Below are 27,373 nucleotides of genomic sequence, written 5' to 3' on the forward strand. Positions count from 1 at the left end.
GTCCGCCTGGTGAAAGATCTGCTGACCCGGGAAGACGCCCGCTTAGATCCAGATGCCCCAGAGGAAGCCAAGCAGCTATGGAAGGAGAAGAGCAAGCTGTTCCTCTACGAAGGCAAGTTGTGCAGAAGGATTGTCAACCACCGGACGCACGAGCTGACCTGGCAAGTCGTGGTCCCAAGGAGGGATGCAGCTATGGTCCTGGGGGCTTACCATGACAGAGCGGGACACTTCGGTTGGAAGAAACTGGAGTTCCTACTAAGAGGAAGATTCTTTTGGGTCGGCATGAGAGGAGCTGTAGAAAAATGGTGCAGAGACTGTGGCCCTTGTCACCTAAGGAGAAAGGACCGTGCCAGCCAGAAGACACCCTTGAGGCCCATCATCACCACGCAGCCTCTTGAGCTGGTAGCTCTGGACCATGTCAAATTGGCTCCCAGCCGGTCAGGATACATCTATGCCCTGACAATCGTGGACCACTATTCCCGTTTTCTAGTGGTGGTCCCGGTAAAGGACTTGACAGCCCAAACAGCGGCCAGAGCCTTCCAGCAATATTTCTGCCGTCCACACGGGTATCCGGAACAGGTCCTGACAGACCAGGGTCCAGCGTTCGAGGCTGAAATCTTCCAGGAGTTCTGCAACCTCTATGGCTGTAAGAAGATTCGTACAACGCCTTACCACCCCCAAACCAACGGGATGTGTGAGAAGATGAACAATATAGTCATTGATCTCCTGAAGACGTTGCCCCTGGAGGAACGCAGCCTGTGGCCAGAAAAACTGCCGGACCTGATAGACCTATACAACAATATCCTGGTGAATGCTACAAACTGCACCCCGGCTTACCTGATGCGAGCTAGACCAGGAAAGCTGCCCGTAGACCTGGAGATGGGAGTCCTAATACCTGAGGACACCTCCCCGGATGCGGACTGGGATACGGAAAGGCAACTGCAGTACAAGAAGGTACAGGAGAGTGTGGAGAAGAGCCTGGCCCAGGTGAGAGAGAAGCAAGAAAGACTCTTCAATCAACACGCCCCTGCTAGTCCCCTAGAACCTGGTGAGCAAGTCCTAAAGCGAAAAAGAAGGCTACATAAGTTGGACGACCAGTGGGAAAGGGAACCCTACACCATACTGCAGTCTGACCACGACAACCCAAAGGTGTGCGTAATCACCAAGGACGGAGGAGAAACCACTAGTGTCGTCTCCAGAGACCATCTCAAAAGGTGCCCCGAGCAACTCCGTAGTGCAGAAGAGGATCAGAGTGACCTTGAACCCGCAGAGGACAAGGAAGAAATGATCAGCACCGTTCTCGGAGAGTTTCCTCAGTCCTGGACTCGCATAAATGATGCCATAGTGGTACTTGTCCTGCATTTCCTGCAACCGGCACAGCAACAACCAACACCAGAGCCGGAAGGTGAAGAGGAGCAAGCAGTTCCAGAGGCAGAAGAGCCTGTACCAGCAGCCCAGGAGAGTCAACCCTCTGCTGACAGTGAGCCTGCCATGCCTGCGGTAAGCCAAAGGACCCGCAGACAGCTGCCTGCCCTACCTGTACACCCAGCTGGTAGCTGCACCCCTAACGCTAGTGGGGAAAGCCAAGTCAGTCCACCACCAGACAGTGGGCTACGTAGGTCAACCAGGAGCACAAAGGGACAGATACCCGCTCGCTGGAGAATATAGTGTACTAAAATTGTAAATAACCCTGTTGCCAAATGTTGAATTGTTTGCAAAGTTACATGCATGTTTGGTAATACTCTGTTTCAGTTTCTTGCAGCTACCGTAAGGACTCACAGGTTATGGACTTTTTATAACCGGGACCTTGTATGGACTGCGTTCAGAGCCTAACCCAGGAATGAACTAAGACTGTGAAGGACTTGGGGTAGGACAGACCCCCACCTGGTTAAGGTTCCCCGTTGTGCTGGTGATATGGACACCCGGTCACAGGCCACACTGTGACCTTAAGAACTCAATTTGTGCGTCGTCTGTCTATTAATGTTTTATTGTTTTGCATATTGTCTTTGTTTACTGTTTAGTCCCGGAGTACTAAATTTCACTAGGGGGGAATGTGTCACCCTGGCCTGGATGCCACAAGTGTAATTAAAGCTGTGTCTGAGAGCAGGGGGGAGGTTCTCTAGTCAGGGGAACATTAGCATGCAATGCCTCCTGTCTCAGGCCAGTAGGGGGAGCAGGCTGCCCCTATAAAAGCTGGTGCTGGGGGCAGGGTTAGAGAGAACCCAGATGACCTGTCTCAGGACTGAGACGTGTCTCAGCAGAGCAGGGACAGACAGTTGCACTGCACCTAAGAGGAAGTGTGGCAGGAGGAGAGCCACAAGCCAGAGACAAGAGGCGAAGCAAGCCTGTCTTGGCAGATAACAGACTTAATCTACCAGACTTTGGTGTCTGAGGCTGGAAGGATTCCACATCCCCCAGCAGAGAACCAGTCCGCAAGGGACTGTATATTCCTTGGCCTAAGAAGCCTGGAGGCCCTGCCACAACAGAAGGGACCAGTAAAGCCATACAAGGCTGGGAGGAGAAAGGAACCCACGTCGCAGGCCATACAGGCGAGAAAACACAGAAAGCTCGGAAACGTGGGCTGTTACCCTATCAGGAGGAGATAGCCAGAAGGAGCGCAGAAAGCACGGTAGGCCTACACCCTCACCCTGACCAGGGCCAATTTCCCCGTTGCTCTCAGACATCCAGGTCCCCTCCTAGCCGGGACTGTTTGTGGGTCAGTTTACCTGTTTAGTAAAGACCCTGGACTGCAACCTGTTGTCTGTGTGCTCCTTGCTCCTCCAGCACTATCAGCACTGGGACTCCCACTACCATCACTCCCAACATCCGTTATACTGCCCTGGGGCCGCACTCTTCCCGTGGAGAGTCACACTACCCTAGCTGCACACCTCATCAGCCCCAGCGGTCTGCATGCAGCGGCGGTTCCTAATAACCGCAATCCACGGGTGGCGTAGTCGGACATTATCAGCAGAACATAGCAGACTACCATTGGCCTGACCACCCTGAGCCACGGAACCGGGTCGCCACTACTACCCCCATCGTCTCCCTATTGCCCGGATCCGAGTGCCCCACGGCCCAGGGGGCGAGTCACATGTAATACACTGACTCACCAGTGACGTCTCTAGGTGAAGTCCTTCATCTTCGCTTTTCTTCTTCATCTGGCACAGACGGCCATCACTTCTTCCAGCCAGGAATCATCTCTGCAGAAAATAACACACAGTTATCAATAACTGATCTCTTCTAGGGAATATTCCCACTCCACCCCCCGACTTCTACACTACACCAGTTGAAGAAAAAAAGCGATATAGTGCCGCCCTGCACAGTAACAGGAGCCCGCTTTTGTCCTATCCCATGGAAAACAATTTCCTAAAAAGTAAATTATATTACAGAAGTAATAATGTCTCTAATTGGACTCTAAAATAATAATGTTCCTCACTGGCCACCATAAACTAATAAAGTATGTTCCTCAATCTGGCCCCAAACAGTAATTAAGTCCCTTGTTCAGCCTGGCACCCCCATATATCCATCCTGGCCCCCCCTTCCCTGCATATATCCATCCTGACACCCCTCATATATCCCTTCTGGCCCCCATATGTCCAGTGTGACCCCTCCATATATTTATCCTAGCCCACGTGTATCGAGCCTGCCCCCTCCCATATACCCATCCTAGTCCCCCATGTGGCCCTCCTGTTCCCCCCATATATCCATCCTGGCCTCCATGTGTCCAGCCTGCCCCCCCACATATCCATCCTGGCCTCCATGTTTCCAGCCTGCCCCCCCAAATATATGTGTTGGCCTCCATGTGTCCAGCCTGCCCCCTCCCATATATCTGTCCTAAAGCCCCATGTGTCAAGCCTGCCCCCCATATATCCATCCTGGCCTCCATGTGTCCAGCATGCCCCCCCTACATATCCTTCCTGGCCTCCATGTGTCCAGCCTGCCCCCCACAATATATCCATCCTGGCCTCCATGTTTCCAGCCTGCCCCCCATATATCCATCCTGGCCTCCATGTGTCCAGCCTCCCCCTCATATATCCATCCTGCCCTTCCCCCCTGCATATATCCATCCTGACACCCCCCCATATATCCATACTGGCCCCCATATGTCCAGCGTGGCCCCTCCATATATTTATCCTAGCCCACGTGTATCGAGCCTGCCCCTCCACATATCTATCCTAGCCCCCCATGTGTCCAGCCTGCCCCCCACATATCCATCCTGGCCATCATGTGTCCAGCCTGCCCCGCCCCCCATATATCCGGCCCCCCCATATATCCATCCCCCTCACATATCCATCCTGGCCTCCATGTGTCCAGCCTGCCCCACCATATAGCCATCCTGCCCACCCTTTCCCATGTGTCCAGCCAGGCTCCCCCTTATGTGTCCAGCCAGGCTCCCCCCCTTGTGTGTACAGCCAGGGTTCCCCCTTGTGTGTCCAGCCAGGCTCTCACCCTTGTGTGTCCAGCCAGTGTTCCCCCTTGTGTGTCCAGCCAGGGTTCCCCCTTGTGTGTCCAGCCAGGGTTCCCTCTTGTGTGTCCAGTCAGGGCTTCCCCTTGTGTGTCCAGCCAGGGCTCCCCCTTGTGGGTCCAGCCAGGGTTCCCCCTTGTGTGTCCATCCAGCTCCCCCCTTGTGTGTCCAGCCAGGGCTCCCCCTTGTGTGTCCAGTCAGGGCTCCCCCTTGTGTGTCCAGCCAGGGCTCCCCCTTGTGTGTCCAGCCAGGGCTCCCCCTTGTGTGTCCAGCCAGGGTTCCCTCTTGTGTGTCCAGTCAGGGCTCCCCCTTGTGTGTCCAGTCAGGGCTCCCCCTTGTGTGTCCAGCCAGGGCTCCCCCTTGTGGGTCCAGCCAGGGTTCCCCCTTGTGTGTCCATCCAGCTCCCCCCTTGTGTGTCCCACCAGGGCTCCCCCTTGTGTGTCCAGTCAGGGCTCCCCCTTGTGTGTCCAGCCAGGGCTCCCCCTTGTGTGTCCAGCCAGGGCTCCCCCTTGTGTGTCCAGCCAGGGTTCCCTCTTGTGTGTCCAGTCAGGGCTCCCCCTTGTGTGTCCAGTCAATGCTCCCCCTTGTGTGTCCAGCCAGGGCTTCTCCTTGTGTGTCCAGCCAGGGCTCCCCCTTGTGTGTCCAGCCAGGGCTCCCCCTTGTGTGTCCAGCAAGGCCCCCCTTGTGTGTCCATCCGGGCCCCCCCTTGTGTGTCCAGCCAGGGTCCCCCCTTGTGTGTCTAGCCGGGCCCCCCCTTGTGTGTCCAGCCAGGGGCCCATCCCATTCTGCATCCACTCATATACACACAGACACACACAGACACCTCTTACCTTCCTGCTCTCCCGTGCGGTGTCCTCCTTCTCCGGTGATGTCATACGCCGGCCGGGGAAGGGAGACGCGCAGCTTCAGCTGCTTCACTGGGACGTGTGTCGCGGCGGTTCAGGTAATGAACGCCGCGTGCGCGCGTCCCTGCATACACTGTGCCTGCGCTTTTAAAGGGCCCGTGCCCCTTAAAACCGCAGGTTTTTTTATTTTTTCATTCTCTTCTCCCCCTCTCCTCTGCAGAAGGGTACCCCGCCAGCCCAGTCCCACCCTGTTGATGACTTATCCTAAAATCGGTCATTAATATATAAGTCCTGGACAGTCCCGTTAAGCTTGTTTTACCTAGTTATAAAAGCCCTTTAAGTCCTCATTATAAGGTAAGGTATGAATGGATCTAATTAAATTCTCCAAAGAGAACTATTTATACATTTTAGTCACTGTGAGCTTTCTACAAGATATTGCGGGCAGTATATAGCGAATATACGGACACAGAGCCATTCGCCGGCTCAGATTGCCAATAAGCACGTTGTAAATATGAGACCTTGACATCATAGGTTACTTGGCTTAATATGAAATTGTCCCTCATGTGTACCGCATTGTGGGCAGGGACTATATGTACATCACTGCAGAATATGTTGGCAATAAAAAGTCAACAGAAATGAATATCATGCAGATCCTCACCAGGACTCCAGCAGTGTCACCATCCTGCCACCATACAGCTATAGAAGGACAATAAACCTGCAGGGTTCTCCCCTCAGTTATTTTTCCTTTAATTTTATTATCTGTTTCTTACTCACAGTGAAAGAACAGTCATCAGATATTTTATTCTTCACTTTTTATTTTACAGTCTCAGCTCTGAAGAATAGAACGTCTTATGAATAAATGACAGCTCACTTATTACAGTGGTGGCCAAAAGTATTGGCACCCCTGCAATTCTATCAGATAATACTCAGTTTCTTCCTGAAAATGATTGCAATCACAAATTCTTTGGTATTATTATCTTCATTTAATTTGCTTGCAAGGAAAAAACACAAAAGAGAATGAAGCAAAAATCAAATCATTGATCATTTCACACAAAACTCCAAAAATGGGCCAGACAAAAGTATTGGCACCCTCAGCCTAATACTTGGTTGCACAACCTTTAGCCAAAATAACTGCGAACAGCCACTTCCGGTAACCATCAATGAGTTTCTTACAATGCTCTGCTGGAATTGTAGACCATTCTTCTTTGGAAAACTGCTCCAGGTCCCTGATATTTGAAGGGTGCCTTCTCCAAACTGCCATTTTGTGATCTCTCCACAGGTGTTCTATGGGATTCAGGTCTGGACTCATTGCTGGCCACCTTAGAAGTCTCCAGTGCTTTCTCTAAAACCATTTTATAGTGCTTTTGGAAGTGTGTTTTGGGTCATTGTCCTGCTGGAAGACCCATGACCTCTAAGGGCGACCCAGCTTTCTCACACTGGGCCCTACATTATGCTGCAAAATTTGTTGGTAGTCTTCAGACTTCATAATGCCATGCACACGGTCAAGCAGTCCAGTGCCAGAGGCAGCAAAGCAACCCCAAAACATCAGGGAACCTCCGCCATGTTTGACTGTAGGTACCATGTTCTTTTCTTTGAATGCCTCTTTTTTTTTCCTGTACACTCTATGTTGATGGTTTTTCCCAAAAAGCTCGACTTTTGTCTCATCTGACTAGAGAACATTCTTCCAAAACATAGTAACATAGTTTGTAAACATAGTTAGTAAAGCCGAATAAAGACTTGCGTCCATCAAGTTCGACCTGTTAGTTCTGTAATTGGTAAAGTTGATCCAGAGGAGGGCAAAAACCCCAAATGATTTGGCCAATCTTCACCTGAGGAAAAATTCCCTCCTGACTCTGAAACCAGCAGTCAGAATAAATCCCTGTATCAACTTACTATTTTATTTTATTTTTAAGTATATGCTGAAATCTGCCTGGTATCTAGAAATGCATCCAGTCCCCGCTTGAACTGGTGTAGTGAATCTGACATCACCGTCTCCTCACTCTGTGAAATCCATATTCTCACTGCTCTTACCGTAAAGAACGCCTCTAGTGACGCTTACCCAATCTGAGTATATTCCATTTATAACCACCCTCTGCCTTCTATCCCTTAGCCAGTTAGCTACCCACTTGCAGACATTTTCCCCCAGCCCCATCATTCTCATTTTGTATACCAACCTATTATATGGCACGCTATCGAAAGCTTTTGAGAAGTCGAGATACACGACATCCACTGGTTCCCCCTGATCTACTCGAGAGCTAACCTCCTCGTAGAAGTCAATCAGGTTTGTTTGGCAGGAGCGATTCCTCATGAATCCATGTTGGTTCGGGATTAAAAGATTATTAGCATCAAGATGCTCCGTAATTGCCTCTTTAATGAAGCTTTCAAAAATTTTGCCCACAACGGACGTCAGACTCACCGGCCGATAGTTTCCGGCGTCACTTTTCGCTCCCTTTTTGAATATTGGCACTACATTCGCCTGTCGCCAATCAAGTGGCACAGACCCAGTCTCAACAGAGTCCTTAAATATAAGATATAACGGTCTGTCTATCACATTACTTAGTTCCCTTAGTACCCGTGGGTGTATGCCATCAGGTTCTGGTGATTTGTTTATTTTAATGTTACTGAGGCGTTTCTGTACCTCAACTTGGGTTAGATTTGTCATACTTAGTGGAGGATTAAGCTTGTCACTTCTCATTTCTCCTGTTAGTTTGATTTCCTTTGTGAAAGTTGTCGAAAAAAAATTATTTAATAGATTAGCTTTATCCTCATCTTTCTCTATGATTTTGCCTTCCTCACTTTTTATTGGTCCAATATTATCCGATTTAATCCTTTTACTATTTATATACGTAAAGAACAGTTTGGGATTTGATCTACTTTCCCTAGCAATACGTCTCTCTGTTTCCTCCTTCGCTATTTTTATTTGTTTTTTACAGGTTCTCGTTTTTTCCTTGTAACACATTAGTGCCTCCTTACTGTTTTCCTGTTTTAATCTCTTGAATGCCTCTTTTTTGCTATTTAACGCCCCTTTTACGTTCTTGTTCAACCATATTGGTTTCCTCTTATTTCTGGCCCTTTTATTCCCATACGGTATATACCTCTCGCACTGAGTATTCAGAATTCTTTTGAAGGTTTCCCATTTACTATTCGTATTCCATTGATTAAGTACTTTGTCCCAGTCAATAAGTTGAAGGCTTTCTTTCAGCTGATCAAACTTCGCCCTCCTAAAGTTTAATGTTTTTGTTGTTCCCTTATTGATAACCCTACTGAAGGGCATTTTGAAGTCGATAATATTATGGTCGCTATTACCTAGGTGCCCCCCTATCTGTACCTCAGTTATTCTATCAGGCCTATTAGTCAATATTAAGTCCAACACGGCCTTCCCTCTCGTTGGTTCCTGCACTAGTTGGGAGAGATAATTATCCTTAATATTTGTCAAGAACCTTTTTCCTTTCTGAGATCTACAGGTTTCTGTTTCCCAGTCAATATCCGGGTAGTTGAAATCCCCCATTACAATCACTTCATTATGTTTTGCTACTTTGTCTATTTGTCCTAATAGCAGATTCTCATTCTCCTCTGTTATATTGGGTGGCTTATAGCAGACCCCCAGTAATATTTTATTATTATTTTTAGTTCCCTCTATCTCTACCCACATGGACTCGACCCCCTCTTCTCCCTCTCCTATATCTTCCCTTAGTCTGGGTTTTAGACATGACTTTACATATAAGCAGACTCCTCCGCCTTTCCCCTGTTTCTGGTCCCTTCTAAATAAACTATAATCTAATAAATTTACCGCCCAGTCGTAGCTATCGTCTAGCCAAGTCTCTGTTATACCTACGATGTCATACCTCTCCTCCCATATAAGCGCCCGCAGCTCATCCGCCTTATTGGTCAGGCTTCTTGCGTTGGTCAGCATGCAAGATAAAACTTTGGGGTTATTTAGCATCCTATTCTTCTCTAACGATCTAACTGTACTATCCCCACCCCCCTCTCCACCCTCATTATATTCACTTCTCCCCTTCCCCCTTGCTTGCCTCACATCCCACCTATTTCCTTGGTTTCCCCCCCCCCGTCTCTAGTTTAAAAACTCCTCCAACCTATTAGCTATCTTCTTCCCCAGCACCGCTGCACCCTCTCCATTGAGGTGCAGCCCGTCCCTACGGTAGAGCCTGTATCCGACCGCGAAGTCGGCCCAGTTCTCCATGAACCCAAACCCTTCTGCCTTGCACCAACTCTTTAGCCACTTATTCACCTCCCTAACTTCCTGTTGGCGCTCCTGTGTGGCTCGCGGGATTGGTAGTATTTCTGAGAAAACTACCTTGGAGGTCCTTGCCCTAAGCTTCCTACCTAGGTCCCTGATATCATTTTTAAGGACCCTCCATCTACCACTCACTTTGTCATTGGTGCCGATGTGGACCATGACCACTGGGTCTTCGCCAGCTCCACCCAGTAACCTGTCAACCCGATCCGCGATGTGCCGGACTCGAGCGCCAGGGAGGCAGCACACCGTTCGGCGATCCCGGTCTTTGTGACAGATTGCCCTGTCTGTCCCCCTAATAATAGAGTCACCCACTACCAGAACCTGTCTTGCCTGCCCTACACTTCCCCCCTCCCCCTCATTACTGGAGCATACACTCCCCCGGCGGTCAGAGGATCTGTAATGCACCAATAATGCCGGTTCTGAACCAGCCTTCCTATACTTCTTCCCTCTATCCCTCCTTACTGTTATCCAGCTCCCTGCCTGTTCAGCCTGCACTTCCCCTCTATGCTCCACCCCCAGTATTGACCCATTGAGTGTCTGCTCGGTGAGCAGCAAACTCCGTTCTATGTTGTCGATGCTCCTCAGTACCGCTATCTGAGCACTTAGATCCAGAATTTGGGCTTCCAAGTGCACGATATGCTCACATCTCTCGCAGCAGTATGGATCCTCGAGTGGGTGCTCACGGAATGCATACATTGCGCAAGATGTACACTGCACGGCTCCGTCCAACATGGACGTCATTCTAAATATGGGGATACAGTCAGTATATATATACAAGTACAAAACACAATTATTTATATATAGGTGTATGGACGGGGATCAATTAGGGATGTGCAAGTGTATCAATTAGATATTGACAGGGGATCAGTTAAGTATGGACGGGGGATCAATTAAGCATCAAGTATGGACGGGGGAATCAGCTAAGTAGGTCAGGTGGATTAATTAAGTAAAAAGTAAAGTAAAGAAAGAATGAAATACAGTCAGCAATTCAGTCCTAAGTCCTCCCTTCCAAACTCCCTGAATCCAAAGTCACTGAAAAACAAGTCACACACTTACTTTCGTTCGCACTTACGCTCCGGACACACGCAGCTCGTTCACACTCGCAAACTAAGAGATTTAAAGTGTTTTTTTTTTTTTTTTCCTTTTCCAGCAATGTACCCTTCACCTCAATGCACTTCCAAAGGACTTTATGCCCAACCAGCTGCCCCTTATAAACCCTTAATTATGACCCCTTCCCCTTAATTAACCCCTTGTGAGTAAATCTACACCTCAGGATTTTAGTGCAATGTAGTTAACCTTTAAATACACAGGTAGTAAACTAAGAAACTAAAACTGTAGTGAGAAAATAGATTTTAAAAAGCCCAATAAATCTAAACAGGTAGAAAAGCACTCAGCAGATCACAATGCAGCACTCACCGCAATTCACACAGGTATTTTCTGCAGGATTCCCAATACCTCTTCACGCAATTCACACAGGTATTTTCTGCAGGATTCCCAATACCTCTTCACGCAATTCACACAGGTATTTTCTGCAGGATTCCCAATACCTCTTCACGCAATTCACACAGGTATTTTCTGCAGGATTCCCAATACCTCTTCACCTTCACCTCAATGCACTTCCAGTTCTAGGCTTTATCAGGTAAGTTTTGGCAAACTCCAGCCTGGCTTTTTTATGTCTCGGGGTAAGAAGTGGGGTCTTCCTGGGTATCCTACCATACAGTCCCTTTTCATTCAGACGCCGACGGATAGTACGGGTTGACACTGTTGTACCCTCAGACTGCAGGGCAGCTTGAACTTGTTTGGATGTTAGTCGAGGTTCTTTATCCACCATCCGCACAATCTTGCGCTGAAATCTCTCGTCAATTTTTCTTTTCCGTCCACATGTAGGGAGGTTAGCCACAGTGCCATGGGCTTTAAATTTCTTGATGACACTGCGCACGGAAGACACAGGAACATTCAGGTCTTTGGAGACGGACTTGTAGCCTTCAGATTGCTCATGCTTCCTCACAATTTGGTTTCACAAGTCCTCAGACAATTCTTTGGTCTTCTTTCTTTTCTCCATGCTCAATGTGGTATACACAAGGACACAGGACAGAGGTTGAGTCAACTTTAATCCATGTTAACTGGCTGCAAGTGTGATTTAGTTATTGCCAACACCTGTTAGGTGCCACAGGTAAGTTACAGGTGCTGTTAATTACACGAATTAGAGAAGCATCACATGATTTTTCAAACAGTGCCAATACTTTTGTCCATCCCCTTTTTTAGGTTTGATGTGGAATTATATCCAATTTGGCTTTAGGACAATTCTATTTGTGTTTTTTCATTGAAGACAAATTAAATGAAGATAATAATACCAAAGAATTTGTGATTGCAATCATTTTCAGGAAGAAACTGAGTATTATCTGACAGAATTGCCGGGGTGCCAATACTTTTGGCCACCACTGTATTTCATGCGGCAGAAGTTAGCCTCCAGCAATGGAAGAGGGAACCGAGAAAGTGTAGAAAATGCTCTATCATGGCCGCAGTGGTAAGAGACATTGGAAATGCACGATCAAACCTATCATATCATAGGATTATCTATCATCTATCTATCCTTATATTCTCTATTTCATATCTATCTATCCATCTATCTATCCATATATGTATCTATCTATCTTTCTATCTATCCATGTATGATGGATGGATAGATAGATGGATAGATGAATAAATAGATGGATAGATAGATGGATAGATAGATAAATAGATAGATAGATAGTGTAGGGATTTGTACTCACTGAGCCGCGTTGGAGGTAGGCACAGGTTCACACAGTGATGCAGTCCACGGGTTCAAACAAACTGGTGGCTTATTTTAGTGTCCATACACCAGTTAAGAAACAAAAGTTACAGCCTTTTCCTGGCACAAAAAGGAATAACAGAACAAAGCTCAAAATAACAAGTCCATGCAGCACGGATTCAGCCGTTTAAACAAGGTGCTTTTCTCTGCCTCCTGCAGAGTCTAAGAAGCACCTGCAAGGTCTGCTCACCTTGCCCAGCAAACACAGACAGACAGAGACAGGCGCAGCTGTCTTAAATTAGCCTTCCAAGACCGGACTGGAGGTAAGTGAGCAGCTGTTCCCCCCCAGCTCTTTCAGCTGCTCATAAAACCCGGCCCTGTAATCCGGACCCATTAAATTCCTCTCAGCACTATGTGTGCTGGAGCCTGCTTCTCCGGATCCTACATCACCGAAGCATGGCACTTCGAGGACACATACCTCCCGTCCACGATCTGTCCGGCAGCAACCTTACATACACCCCCCCTCTGTCCAAAGCCGTAGGGCTTGGCACCTTCTGTCACCATACAATAAATCCTTGACAAGGCAGCGGCATTCCCATGTTGTTTCCCAGGCCTATGCTCTACCTGGAAACTAAAATCTTGTAGAGCCAGGAACCACCTAGTCACTCTGGCATTGTTTCCCTTCTTTTCTCGCATCCACCTCAATGGGGCATGGTCTGACACTAACCTGAACCTTCTACCTAATAGGTAATACCTCAGAGTGTCTAACGCCCACTTAATGGCCAAACATTCTTTTTCTACAATGGAGTAGTCCTTCTCACAAGCGGAGAGCTTCAGACTGAGGTATTTTACAGGGTGTTCTTCTCCGTTAATCTCCTGGGACAAGACTGCTCCCAGCCCGACATCCGATGCATCCATCTGGACCACAAACTCCTTGGAGAAGCTGGGTGCCACCAAGACTGGTTGTTTACAGAGGACCAGTTTCAATTCCTGGCAGGTCGCTTCTGCTTCCGGGGACCACTTGGCCATAGCTGACTTCATCCCTTTCAGAAGATCCATCAGTGGGGCTGCTATCAGGGCAAAGTTAGGGACAAATCTTCGATAGTAGCCCACAATGCCTAGAAACGCCCTGACCTGCTTCTTCGAGAGGGGCTGTGGCCAGTTCAAGATCGCCTCGACCTTATTTATTTGTGGTTTTATTTCCCCTCTACCAACCACGTACCCTAGGTACTTGGCTTCCTCCATCCCCATGGCACATTTCTTCGGGTTGATAGTAAAGCCCGCCTTCCTTAGGGCATCAAGTATGGCTTGAACTTTGTCCAGATGACTTTCCCAGTCCTGGCTAAATATGACGATAGCATCTAGGTAGGCCGCTGCATACTGTTTGTGGGGTGCTAAGATCCGGTCCATGGCTCTCTGGAAGGTGGCCGGAGCTCCCTTCAACCCAAACGGCATCCTGACGTATTGGCGTCGAGAAGGCTGTCTTCTCCTTAGCCTCTTTGGACAGGGGAATTTGCCAATATCCTTTGGTGAGGTCCAGAGTGGTGATGTACCGAGCCCGTCCTAGCCTTTCGATAAGCTCATCTACCCTAGGCATTGGGTAGGCGTCGAACTTTGAGACCTCCTTCAGCTTCCTATAGTCGTTGCAAAACCGCCATTCCCCATCTGGTTTCGGCACTAAGACTATAGGACTGGACCATCCACTTTTGGACTCTTCAATGACTCCCAGGTTTAGCATCCGCCTTACTTCTTTAGAGATCACCTCTCTGCGGGCTTCGGGGATCCGGTATGGTTTTAGATTGACGCGAACATGAGGCTCTGTGAGAACCTCATGCTCTATGACCTGAGTGAGTCCTGGCAACTCCGAAAACATGTCTTTATTTCGCTGTAACAACTCTTTGCACTGTTGCTTTTGGGCATGTGACAGTGACTCTGCCACCTTGACCTCTTTCACATCGGCCTCAGCCTCAGCCACTAAACAGGGAGCTTCCGCAGGCTCTCTATCTTGCCATGGCTTAATCAAGTTAACATGGTAAATTTGGTAGGGCTTCCTCTTCCCTGGTTGGTGGATCTTAAAGTTGACTTCCCCCACTTTCTCTACCACCTCATAGGGGCCCTGCCACTTGGCCATGAACTTGCTCTCCACTGTGGGACTAGCACAAGCACTTGATCTCCTGGGTTGAACGATCTCACCCTGGCCGACCTATTATACACCCTGGACTGTGCCTCTTGTGCCTTGAGGAGGTGCTCCCTCACAATGGGCATCACATGGGCAATCCTCTCTTGCATCTGGGCAACGTGCTCCACCACTCTCCTATAGGGAGTGGTCTCAGCTTCCCAGGACTCTTTCTCCACCTCCAGGAGTCCTGAGGGTGTCGTCCATAGAGTGGTTCAAACGGGGAGAAACCTGTGGAAGCTTTGGGAACTTCCCTCATGGCGAACAACATATAGTCCCAGTCTCGGCCATCCTTTTCCACTGCTTTCCTCAACATTGCTTTCAAGGTTTTGTTAAACCTCTCTACCAGTCCGTCCGTCTGAGGAGAGTACACGGAGGTTCTCAGTTGTGCAATCTGCAGTGTCTTGCACAATTCCCTCATGACCTTCGACATAAATGGAGTTCCTTGGTCTGTTAGGATCTCATTAGGCAACCCGGTTCTTGAAAACATGTGGACTAACTCCCGGGCTATACACCTGGTGGAGGAGTTTCGTAGTGGTACGGCCTCCAGATACCATGTAGCATAATCTAATACCACCAGGATATACTGATGCCCTTGGGCGGACTTGACCAGAGGCCCCACTAGATCCATTGCTATGCGTTCGAATGGAACCTCGATGACTGGTAGTGGCACTAGGGGACTGCGGAAGTGGGCCACTGGGGAGGTTATCTGGCATGTGGGGCAGGAACGACAATAACTCTATATTTCTCTATAGCAACCTGGCCAGTAGAATCTTTGGAGGATCCGTTCTTGAATCTTGTCTGCACCCAGGTGACCACCCAACACATGAGAATGAGCCATGTCTAACACCCTGCGTCTATAGGGCCCTGGCACCAGCAACTGTTCTATTACCTCACCCCTTGGCTTGGTTATTCTGTACAGCAAATCCCCATTCACAGCAAAATGAGGGAACCGAGTGTCAGCCCCCGGTTCCTGAGGCACCCCATTTAACACAGTAACATTTTCAAAGGCCCCTTTCAGAGTTAAATCCCTGAGTTGGGCAGTTCCAAAGTTTCCCTCGGACACCTCCAGCTCAGGGATATTGGACTCAGGGGATGCTACTTCATCCTCATTGCCCACCAGCACACACATGGGAAACTCATCTACTATGTTCTGCGGGTAAGTTTCCTTAGGGGCGATCTGGCTGTCGTCCAAGCAACCAGGTGTCCCCGCTTTCCCCCACATTTCCCAGAATAATGCAAAGTAACGTCCAATTATTATGGGATGCAATAGGTCCTTAACGACCGCCACTTCATGAGATGTGGTGCCACAGTCTGTGTTTACATCCACCTGGGCCACAGGATAGTTCTTAGCGTCCCCATGGATACACCGGACATCCACCACCTTCCCAGAAACCAGCCGATGAGGGAGTGTGGCCCTTATCAGGGTCACCAAACTTCCTGAGACCAATAGTCCAGAGACTTGTGCCCCGTTAACTGACACTGAGCATGCCTGAGGGCCCTCGCCATGTTGACGAACCGCGCTGCAGGCGGGGTAGGCAAAATAAGAGCAACGCCGGCCCATGTTACAGTCCATTGGTTCAGAGGTTATGGGACACCGGGAGGCAATATGGCCAGGGGTATGACATCTCCAACACACTATATTATGGGGTGGGACCTTGGGCAGCAACTCAGACCCCTCCTGAACTCTAGGATGCCCCCCAGGTGTGGCGCTAGCTCGCTTCTTTTGGGTGTCCGCCACCTTTTGGGAACCCCAGTATTGAGAGGCTACGACCCCTTGTTTTCCCAACGGACTCTCAACCGCCTGGTATCTTTCCACCAACCCCACCAAGTCATCAGCATTATAGGGATCTCCCTGGGCAACCCAGGATTTTACCGACTTCGGGAGAGAGTGTATAAACCTGTCTATAACGACCTCTATCTCATATCATAGGACTATCTATCATCTATCTATTATCTATATGACGCGCCCCCTGGGCCATGGGGCACCCGGGACCGGACTTCAGGGCAATGCTGGGAGTAGTAGTGGTGACCCGGTCCCGTGGCTCAGGGTGGCCAGACCAATATTGTGGCAGTCTCTGTATCAGTATAATGCAATGTCCGACTACGCCACCCGTGGATTGCGGTCAATAAGAACCGCCGCTGCTGAGCAGACCTCTGAGGCTGATGTTGTGAGGGCAGCAGAGTGTAGTATAACTCCCCACGGGAGGAGTATAGCCTCAGGCTAGTGAGTGTGGATGATAGGAGTGATGGTGCACGAGCGCAGCAGGAACGACTCAGAGGCTTTGCAGTGCAGTTCAGGGTCTTTACTGATGGTGATAAGGCAGACCCTCCCGGGAGTACTGGCTAGCATAAGAGGCCTGGTCAGTCTGTGAGCAAACTGGAGTTCCCCTGGCCAGGTGGAGTTGTAGGCCTCCCCGACTATCTGCACTCTTCCTGGCTACCTTGCTGTAAGCGAGTGGAAGTAGCCCACGTCCCTGAGTGTTCCGTGTGGTGCTCACCTGTATGGCTGGTGACTTGGGGCCTTCTGATAGCCCCCGCTCCTCGATTGCAGTGCTGGTCCCTTGCTCGTGACTGAGCCTCCGGGCTTCTATGGCCAGAGGACTTGAAATCCCCTGCCGGCGGGTTTCTGCTGCTGGGTATATATAAGTCCCCGCAACCTCGGACTCCTGTGTCCGGTTCTCAGAGTCTTCTGCCAGGACGAACTCCGCTTAGCTCAAGTCCCTGGTCTTCAGCTCCTGCTCCTACAGAGCTCCTCGCTGTTACTTTCCCTGTGTCTGGAACTAACTCCAGGCTCTGACTTCACTAACCCCGCCCCAGATCCAGTTTATATAGGGCAGGTTCCTCCCCTATCTGGTCTGGGACAGGAGGTGTTGCATGTTTAAGGGCTCCGAACCAGGAAACCTCCCACTTGCTCTCAGACATAATATTTCTATTACAGTGGTAACCAGACCCTGGGGTGCCACATATCCATCTATCTATCTCATATCTATCTATCTATCAATCTCATATCTATCTATCTTCTCCACTTTTTATCTGGTCTCAGGTATGACTTTCATATTACCCACGACTGTTACTTGCCACAGGTGAGTTTTAACGAGCATCACATGCTTGAAGCAAAGTTGTTTTTCCACAATTTTGGAAAAGTGCCAACAATTTTGTCCGGCCCATTTTTGGAGTTTTGTGTGAAATTATGTCCAATTTGCCTTTTTTTCCCATTTTTTGTGCTGTTTCAATACACACAAAGGAAATAAATATTATAACAAATGTATAACAAAACGTGTAATTGTAATAATTTTCTGGGAGAAATACTTCACTTTCTGGAACAATCTCAAGGTTGCTAAACACTTCCAGCCATGACTGTGTGTATATATGGGCCCTCAATAAACCATCCCTCTCAACGAAAAGGCCACAGCAAGGGTCAGGAATCGGTGGCCTTCCCTCTCCGAATCTTAGGGAGAGACGGTTGTGCTTCCAGCATCCACCTAGGCTGCCACCCCAGTGGAACTAATAGCAGGGTTGCCAACTGTCCAGAAATTCTTGGACAGTCCATAAAAATAGGGCACTTTTTTCCCTGTCCGTAAAAAAAAATGTGATGCGTCCATAATCTTTCTGAAGCTGGAGAGACTTGTTCAGATGGAGGGAGATGTAGGGGCATCATATTGTGTATAGGGAGATGTAGGGGCATCATATTGTGTATAGGTATCATATTGTGTATCTGCATGTGTGGGGACATCATACGGTGTATATGGAGCTGTGAGCACATCATACTGTATTTAGGGAACAATGAGGGAATCATACTGTATACAAGGAGCTGTGGAAACATAATGCTGTGTAAAGGGTCTGTGGGGTCATCATCTAATATACAGTACAGACCAAAAGTTTGGACACACCTTCTCATTTAAAGATTTTTCTGTATTTTCATGACTATGAAAATTGTACATTCACACTGAAGGCATCAAAACTATGAATTACCACATGTGGAATTATATACTTAACAAAAAAAGTGTGAAACAACTGAAAATATGTCTTATATTCTAGGTTCTTCAAAGTAGCCACCTTTTGCTTTGATGACTGCTTTGCACACTCTTGGCATTCTCTTGATGAGCTTCAAGAGGTAGTCACCGGAAATGGTTTTCACTTCACAGGTGTGCCCTGTCAGGTTTAATAAGTGGGAGTTCTTGCCTTATAAATGGGGTTCGGATCATCAGCTGTGTTGTGCAGAAGTCTGGTGGATACACAGCTGATAGTCCTACTAAATAGACTGTTAGAATTTGTATTATGGCAAGAAAAAAGCAGCTAAGTAAAGAAAAATGAGTGGCCATCATTACTTTAAGAAATGAAGGTCAGTCAATGCAAAAAATTGGTAAAACTTTGAAAGTGTCCCCAAGTGCAGATGCAAAAACCATCAAGCGCTGCAAGAAACTGGCTCACATGAGGACTGCCCCAGGAAAGGAAGACCAAGAGTCACCTCTGCTTCTGAGGATAAGTTTATCCGAGTCACCAGCCTCAGAAATCGCAGGTTAACAGCAGCTCAGATTAGAGACCAGGTCAATGCCACACAGAGTTCTAGCAGCAGACACATCTCTTCAACAACTGTTAAGAGGAGACTTTGTGCAGCAGGCCTTCATGGTAAAATAGCTGCTAGGAAACCACTGCTAAGGACAGGCAACAAGCAGAAGAGACTTATTTGGGCTAAAGAACACAAGGAATGGACATTAGACCAGTGGAAATCTGTGCTTTGGTCTGATGAGTCTAAATTTGAGATCTTTGGTTCCAACCACCGTGTCTTTGTGCGATGCAGAAAAGGTGAACGGATGGACTCTACATGTCTGGTTCCCACCGAGAAGCATGGAGGAGGAGGTGTGATGGTGTGGGGGTGCTTTGCTGGTGACACTGTTGGGGATTTATTCAAACTTGAAGGCATACTGAACCAGCATGGCTACAACAGCATCTTGCAGCGGCATGCTATTCCATCCGGTTTGCGTTTAGTTGGACCATCATTTATTTTTCAACAGGACAATGACCCCAAACACACCTCCAGGCTGTGTAAGGGCTATTTGACCAAGAAGGAGAATGATGGGGTGCTACGCCAGATGACCTGGCCTCCACAGTCACCAGACCTGAACCCAATCGAGATGATTTGGGGTGAGCTGGACCGCAGAGTGAAGGCAAAAGGGCCAACAAGTGCTAAGCATCTCTGGGAACTCCTTCAAGATTGTTGGAAGACCATTTCCATTGACTACCTCTTGAAGCTCATCAAGAGAATGCCAAGAGTGTGCAAAGCAGTCATCAAAGCAAAAGGTGGCTACTTTGAAGAACCTAGAATATAAGACATATTTTCAGTTCTTTCACACTTTTTTGTTAAGTATATAATTCCACATGTGTTAATTCATAGTTTTGATGCCTTCAGTGTGAATGTACAATTTTCATAGTCATGAAAATACAGAAAAATCTTGAAATGAGAAGGTGTGTCCAAACTTTTGGTCTGTACTGTATATAATCGTCTTATCCCGTCTGTCTGTCTGTCCTTCTGTCCAGGAAATCCTGCGTCGCTGATTGGTCCAGCCGCGGCCAATCAGCGACGCGGGATTTCAGAAAAAGATGGCGGCCGTTAGCAGCTCATCTGCCGCACGGAGGTCAGCGGCGATGCAGCCGGGAGATGACCGGCGCTAGCCGCTCATCTCCCGGCTGCTCGCAGCAGAAGTACCGCGACCGGCGGCGCCGCTGATCTCCCGACGGCAAGTGTGAAGCGGGGAGCGGCGCCGCCAGTCGGGATACTTCGGCTGTGAGCAGCCGGCCATCTCCCGGTTCCTTGCAGCGGAAGTACCCGCACAGGTAGCGTCGCTGCCCGGTCCTCAGTAATACGATTCGCTGATTGGTCGGAATCAGCGATATTGGCGCCGCGACCAATCAGCGATACTGGCGCCAAATTTAAACACCGCTCTGCTGATTGGTCGTGGCCGGCGGCCGCGACCAATCAGCGATTTTGGCGCCACATTTAAACACCACTCTGTTGATTGCACCCGGTCGGCCGCATACAGATTCTAGAATTCCCGATGCGTTAGAATCGGGCCACCATCTAGTACTGTATATAAAGAGCTGTGGGAGCCATCACACTATATATAGAGACCTGTGAAAAGCTTATGTGTTGATCCAGAGGAAGTCAAAAAAAACCATGAGGCAGATGCTGCTTGCCCAAAATTAGGGGAAAAATTCCTTCCCGACTCCACATATGGCAATCAGACTAGTTGCTTGGATCAACGTCCCATAATAAAATCTAGTATGAATAACCTGTAATGTTATTCAAGAAAGTCACACAGGACCTCCTTGAACTTTTTTTTAGAGAATTAAGTATTACAAGGTCATGTGGTAGAGAGTTCCATACCTCACACAATAAAACATTGCCATCTAACTTCCTTTAGACAAAGCGAATTAGGAGCTTGATGCTAGAGTAGTTGAATTAAAACTGAAAAAAATTATTAACACAGCAAAAAAGAGGAACAGTATTTATTCTCCAGCCCAGGTCTCAAAACTAATGCACTAATCAGGATGAAGCAAACCATATAATAAAGGCAGGGGCAGCACAGGTGCAAAATACTGATGAGACAACCAACTCATAACCTACCAATTCTTGGAGGGGGTCATTGCTTAGTATTAAAACTGCACACAAAAAAATGGCTTGTATAGGTCACTGGTCACACACAGATTGTTAGGGGAATGGTTGCAAACAACTTTATTAAATAATGGAAAGCAAACGAACCCGGGGTCCGTGATGCAGCCTGGAGGACTGTGGACGAACACCTTCCGGGTAAGAAGGTAAAACAACCAACTGAAATAACAATCCCCCCCGTGTTACTGCACACCGGAACGGGAATAGGGATTCGCACTATCTCCATTAACTGCACGAGAGATGTGCGACAAATAATGGAGCCGTAGCCCTGTTAACTGCACAGAGGCTACGCAGCAGGCGCTCGGATGCGTGTGTGATTCACGCCGGCTTATACGTGCTCCCAGCCGGCTTGCTACCGGACTGAGGAGTATCTCTCCACGTGGCTAACAGGCGGTGCCGGGAATACGGAGTCCGCAGTCTGCTCGGGGTGTATAGCGACCCCCTTGTTGGAGCCAGAGTGTCAGACGAAGCTACCTGCCTCCCTCCATCTAAGGCTGTCTATCCCCTGCTAAACCTGCCTGTCAGAAGCTATAACAGCAAAAGCACACGTGGAGCCGAAACGACCAAGCGTCCACACAATAACACCAACTCAGCTCAATGATCAGAGTGCGCTGCCATGTTTGTGGGCGTGCTATTTAAATATTAAGCCCTGCCCATTATTGGTGACGTCACCCGCGACCAATCAGGCGGTGCCAGGTCACCGGATCAGCTGACTCCCAAACCACCAATCACGGTCCGCCATGTCACGGGCATGCTCAGTGCAGTGTATCCTGGACTTAGGCTGTAACAGCCCTGTTTCCCTCCGCAACCTATCCTTCATGTTGCTAGGAACAAAGACCCGAGAGACAACTTGTACATCTCGTGCACCAGCTAGGCGTTGGGACCAATGACGATGATGCTGAGAAGCATCTGGACCGGAATGGGAGACCACAGAATCCACTGATGATTCTGAACCCATTTCGGATCCAGAAAACACCTGACGCCTAACACAGATAGTGCTCAATATAGGGCTTACAGCCTATTAGTGACCCTCATACTGTTAGATTAGGCAGGCTGCAAAGCACTATCTAAGTGCACCCCATGAGGACAAACCCCCTAGTTTACAAATCCAGCATTGATGGGCTTGTCTGAACCCTGAATAAAAATAACGTGCAAAATCTATATATGAGGTACTGGTAGATATTTTGGCGCTGGTCACGCACAGTGTCTGGTTTACAGCCTATTAGTGACGCCCATACTATTAGATTAGGCAGGCTATGCTCCCCTCATACACCTTACCACGGTGTGTAGTGTGACATGGAGCTAAACCCCCTGTCTGCTTAAGAATAAGGCTGCGAAAAACCTTCTCTTTATTGATAGTAGAGAAACCTCCATACAGTAGATGCGGAAAACATACGATGAACCCCAGTATTGTACCACATAGATAGGGCTCTTACCGGCTAAGCTTGGAGCAGGCTGTGTGCACAGAGCTCAAGATACAAAACTGTAGGGATGTGGACTGTCTTACCCTGTTCCTGCCCCTGAAGACAACAAACGCGTCATGTGAATACTGTCTTGCGGTTTTATATCTAAAAGTGATATGTGTCTTATGTAATGTATAATGGTGATGTAACAGCATGTGAAGTGTTAATGCATAATGTGAGTATAGCATAAGATAAGCTTAGGATACCATAAGACATAAGTATAACATAAACCCTAAAATACAAATTTTATTAAATCTCTTTAAAATCGGGACATGCGGCATAAAGATGATACGCATCAGTATTGCACTTTATCAAGATAAGTTCCTTTTATTGTTTAGTCTTGTGATCATTTATGTCATTGATACCTCTATGGGTGATTAATTCCAGGGCTGGCTAGGGTTATCCAGGGATAGCCGCCGTGGAGCGGGGGCGCCACAGTGTCAACATTAACTAGGGTGTCACCCTCCACTATAAGGCAGGTAATCAGCATCTAGGGTGTTGAACAGGGCTGATTGTAGCCTTTGTTTGGATGCCCGAATGTATCCTTTGGCTTGGAGGTCCAAAGATATTAGGAACGTTCTTGGGTGTTTTTATAAATTTGCACATTGTCACTTTATTCACTGTTGTCACTTTAATCATTTAGTACACACTGAGGATTGATTGTTTGATGTGATATCTGTACCAGTTTCTGGTAGACTGTTAGATCTTTGGTCTATGTAAGTGTGGCACCCCAGGGGTCTGGTTTCCACAGTAACAGCAATGTTATGTCTGAGAGCAGGTGGGAGGTCTCTTGGTCAGGAATCCTATGCATGCCACACCTCCTGCCCAGTCCTGGGAGGGGAAGGACTTCCCCTATATAAACCTGGGGCTGAGGCAGGGTTAGAGAGTTCAAAGGGAGAGTTCAGCCAGGAGGGCTGACAGGGAGCTGTGGCTCCGGCTGGGCCTAGCTCCTGGGCCATGCCAGAAGTAGAGACAGAGAAGAGAAGCAGCTATGGGAAGAAACAACAGGAGCTCTGTGGGAGCAGTGCTACAAGGAGTCAGGGGCTGGCAGCTGCAGAGCTCGCCCTGACTGAGAAGCTATCACCGGACCCGGAGTCCGAGGCTGTGGGGACTAACTCCTATCCAGCAGCAGAAACCGACCGGCAGGGGATTGCAGGTCCTCTGGCCCAGAAACCCGAAGGCACGGTCACACGCGTGGGACCAGCACCGCCGTCGTGGAGCGGAAGCTACTAGAAGGCCCCGAGTCACCGGCCATACGGGTGAGCACCACACGGTACACTCAGGGACGTGGGCTACTTATACCCGCCTCTAGCAAGGTAGCCAGAAGAGTAACGTTAGTTTGGGAGGCCTACAACTCCGCCTGGCCAGGGGAGATCCCATCTGCTCAAGGACTGACCAGGCCCCAATCGCTAGCCAGTACTCCGGGAGGGTCTGTCTTTGTCACCAGTAAAGACCCTGAACTACACCGTACCGTCTCCGAGTGGTTCCTGCTACCCCCATCATCCACGTCGGCTGCCCTGAGGCCATACCCCTCCCGTTGGGGGTTATACTATCACGCTGCACAATCCTACCACCGGCCTCAGCGGTCTGCCCTGCAGCAGCAGCTCCTTAGCTGCACTCAACGGGTGGCGTAGTCGTCCAACATCTACCGCTAATACAGCGCCACTTAGTCTGACTCCCTGGGCACGGACCGGGTCACCGCCACGAGACTACAACCCTCACCAGATCCGGCTCCGGGTAAGCTCCCGCGTGCGCAACGCTGCGCGACACAGGCCCAGGGGCGCGTCAACTTTTGGCGTAGTCGGCAGGATCTCGTGCCCGCAACCACCGGGTACTGCGTGCCTGAAAAAGACTGTTCAAACTTACCAGTGGTGAAGATTCCCGCCATCCGGCGCCATCTTCGGCCTTCTTCCCGCCCTCCGTGGAGGTTTCCCGCCATTGGACGCCATCTTGAGGACGCCGCGCGGGAAGAAGAGGGGCGTGGACTCCGAAAGCGCGCGAGAACTGAAGCCCCGCCTCACGTCCGGACGTTGCGTAAGGTCCTGGAAGGAGCCCAGCAGACGCCGACGTCACAGGAGCGCGACGGAAGGTCCTCAACCCTGACGATCCACTGCGGAGCCGCGGCCTACGGAAGAGGATCATCGCAAGGTAGGCCACGGTCCACTAGGGGGGAGAAGGATGTCGGATACGGAGGAGAGCTTCACCGCTCCAACCCCCGCCAGCGCCACCGCTGTTGCGGTCATGCCTTTCACCATGCCCTATATCCCGGGGGCAGCCTGGCTACCCCAGTACTCAGGGGAGTCACATACCCTGCAGGACTTTAGAGAAAAGCTGGATAGCCTCTTCCAGGTGTACCCCCTCACAGAAGAGCAAAAAGTGAGCATCCTGGTGGCCCAATTAACCGGGGCAGCCCAAAGGGAGGTAAAGTCCTGGCCACCTGGGAGGAGGACTGTCGCAGAGATACTAGCCCGGCTAACCAAGGAGGGGCTGCAGTGCTACCAATACGAGGAAAGCCAAGAGGACCCGGACGGGTCTGAGGACTACCCTCAGGAGGGAGCACAAAGAGGACACCGCTACTGAAGGGAAGTAGCATAAACAAAGAACTGTATATCGTTACCCGTCAGGGTATGAGAACTGATGCTAATTAAAATATGGTCCCCGTTGGGATTAGTGAATTGTTCCCCGTGTGTCCCTATCCCTTACCAGGCTGAGGACTGTGAGCAGCCATCCCCTATCCCTTACCAGGCTGAGGACTGTGAGCAGCCAATCCTTATCCCCACTGGCCGAGGACTGAGAGCGGCCATATCTTGTAAATAATTATGTGTCTCTAGTAATTTATAGGAGTCTTTGGTGGATTTACCGGGAATCCTGTGTACATAGTTGGAGCGTAACCTAGGGATGGACTAAAGACTGTTAAGGACTCGGGGCAGGACAGACCCCTACCTGGTTACGTCTCCCTGTTTTGGTGAAATGGACACCTTGCTTTTCTTCAAAGACTGCACCCGGTTGCGGACACGCCGTGACCATCTTTATGTGTTTTTCTTGTTGTATTATTATTGTTTATACCTTATTATGTTTTTCAAAAAAAAAATTGTTTAGTCCCGGAGTACTAAATTTCACTAGGGGGGAATGTGGCACCCCAGGGGTCTGGTTTCCACAGTAACAGCAATGTTATGTCTGAGAGCAGGTGGGAGGTCTCTTGGTCAGGAATCCTATGCATGCCACACCTCCTGCCCAGTCCTGGGAGGGGAAGGACTTCCCCTATATAAACCTGGGGCTGAGGCAGGGTTAGAGAGTTCAAAGGGAGAGTTCAGCCAGGAGGGCTGACAGGGAGCTGTGGCTCCGGCTGGGCCTAGCTCCTGGGCCATGCCAGAAGTAGAGACAGAGAAGAGAAGCAGCTATGGGAAGAAACAACAGGAGCTCTGTGGGAGCAGTGCTACAAGGAGTCAGGGGCTGGCAGCTGCAGAGCTCGCCCTGACTGAGAAGCTATCACCGGACCCGGAGTCCGAGGCTGTGGGGACTAACTCCTATCCAGCAGCAGAAACCGACCGGCAGGGGATTGCAGGTCCTCTGGCCCAGAAACCCGAAGGCACGGTCACACGCGTGGGACCAGCACCGCCGTCGTGGAGCGGAAGCTACTAGAAGGCCCCGAGTCACCGGCCATACGGGTGAGCACCACACGGTACACTCAGGGACGTGGGCTACTTATACCCGCCTCTAGCAAGGTAGCCAGAAGAGTAACGTTAGTTTGGGAGGCCTACAACTCCGCCTGGCCAGGGGAGATCCCATCTGCTCAAGGACTGACCAGGCCCCAATCGCTAGCCAGTACTCCGGGAGGGTCTGTCTTTGTCACCAGTAAAGACCCTGAACTACACCGTACCGTCTCCGAGTGGTTCCTGCTACCCCCATCATCCACGTCGGCTGCCCTGAGGCCATACCCCTCCCGTTGGGGGTTATACTATCACGCTGCACAATCCTACCACCGGCCTCAGCGGTCTGCCCTGCAGCAGCAGCTCCTTAGCTGCACTCAACGGGTGGCGTAGTCGTCCAACATCTACCGCTAATACAGCGCCACTTAGTCTGACTCCCTGGGCACGGACCGGGTCACCGCCACGAGACTACAACCCTCACCAGATCCGGCTCCGGGTAAGCTCCCGCGTGCGCAACGCTGCGCGACACAGGCCCAGGGGCGCGTCATAAGTACGAATAAGGGACTTTTAGGGTCTAGGGGCAGCTGCCGTTCAGCAAGGGTGCCATTGTCATCTATATGTAGGATGCCCATCTCCGTTGACATGCAGATTCAGGCTAGGGTATCTATAGGGTGAGTTTTATTGAAGTACAGTGGGTACGGAAAGCATTCAGACCCCTTTAAATTTTTCACTCTTTGTTTCATTGCAGCCATTTGGTAAATTCTAAAAAGTTCATTTTTTTCTCATTAAAGTACACTCTGCACCCCATCTTGACTGAAAAAAACAGAAATGTAGAAATTTTTGCAAATTTATTAAAAAAGGAAAACTGAAATATCACATGGTCATAAGTATTCAGACCCTTTGCTCATATTTAAGTCACATGTGTAACGGGTCTGGGAGGCGGAACCTCTGGGCTACTATACAAGGGGGTGGTCCTTGTAAGGGAGCGGGTGGCGACCAGGCAGGCAATCACAGCAGGTGACCGGGACAGTCTCTGGGTGTACGGGCAGGAGGTCACGGCAAGTGATCGA

The sequence above is a fragment of the Phyllobates terribilis genome, unplaced genomic scaffold, assembly GCF_046119375.1.
Source record: "Phyllobates terribilis strain yellow unplaced genomic scaffold, ASM4611937v1 Scaffold_63__1_contigs__length_7903474, whole genome shotgun sequence".
Lineage (NCBI taxonomy): Eukaryota > Metazoa > Chordata > Amphibia > Anura > Dendrobatidae > Phyllobates > Phyllobates terribilis.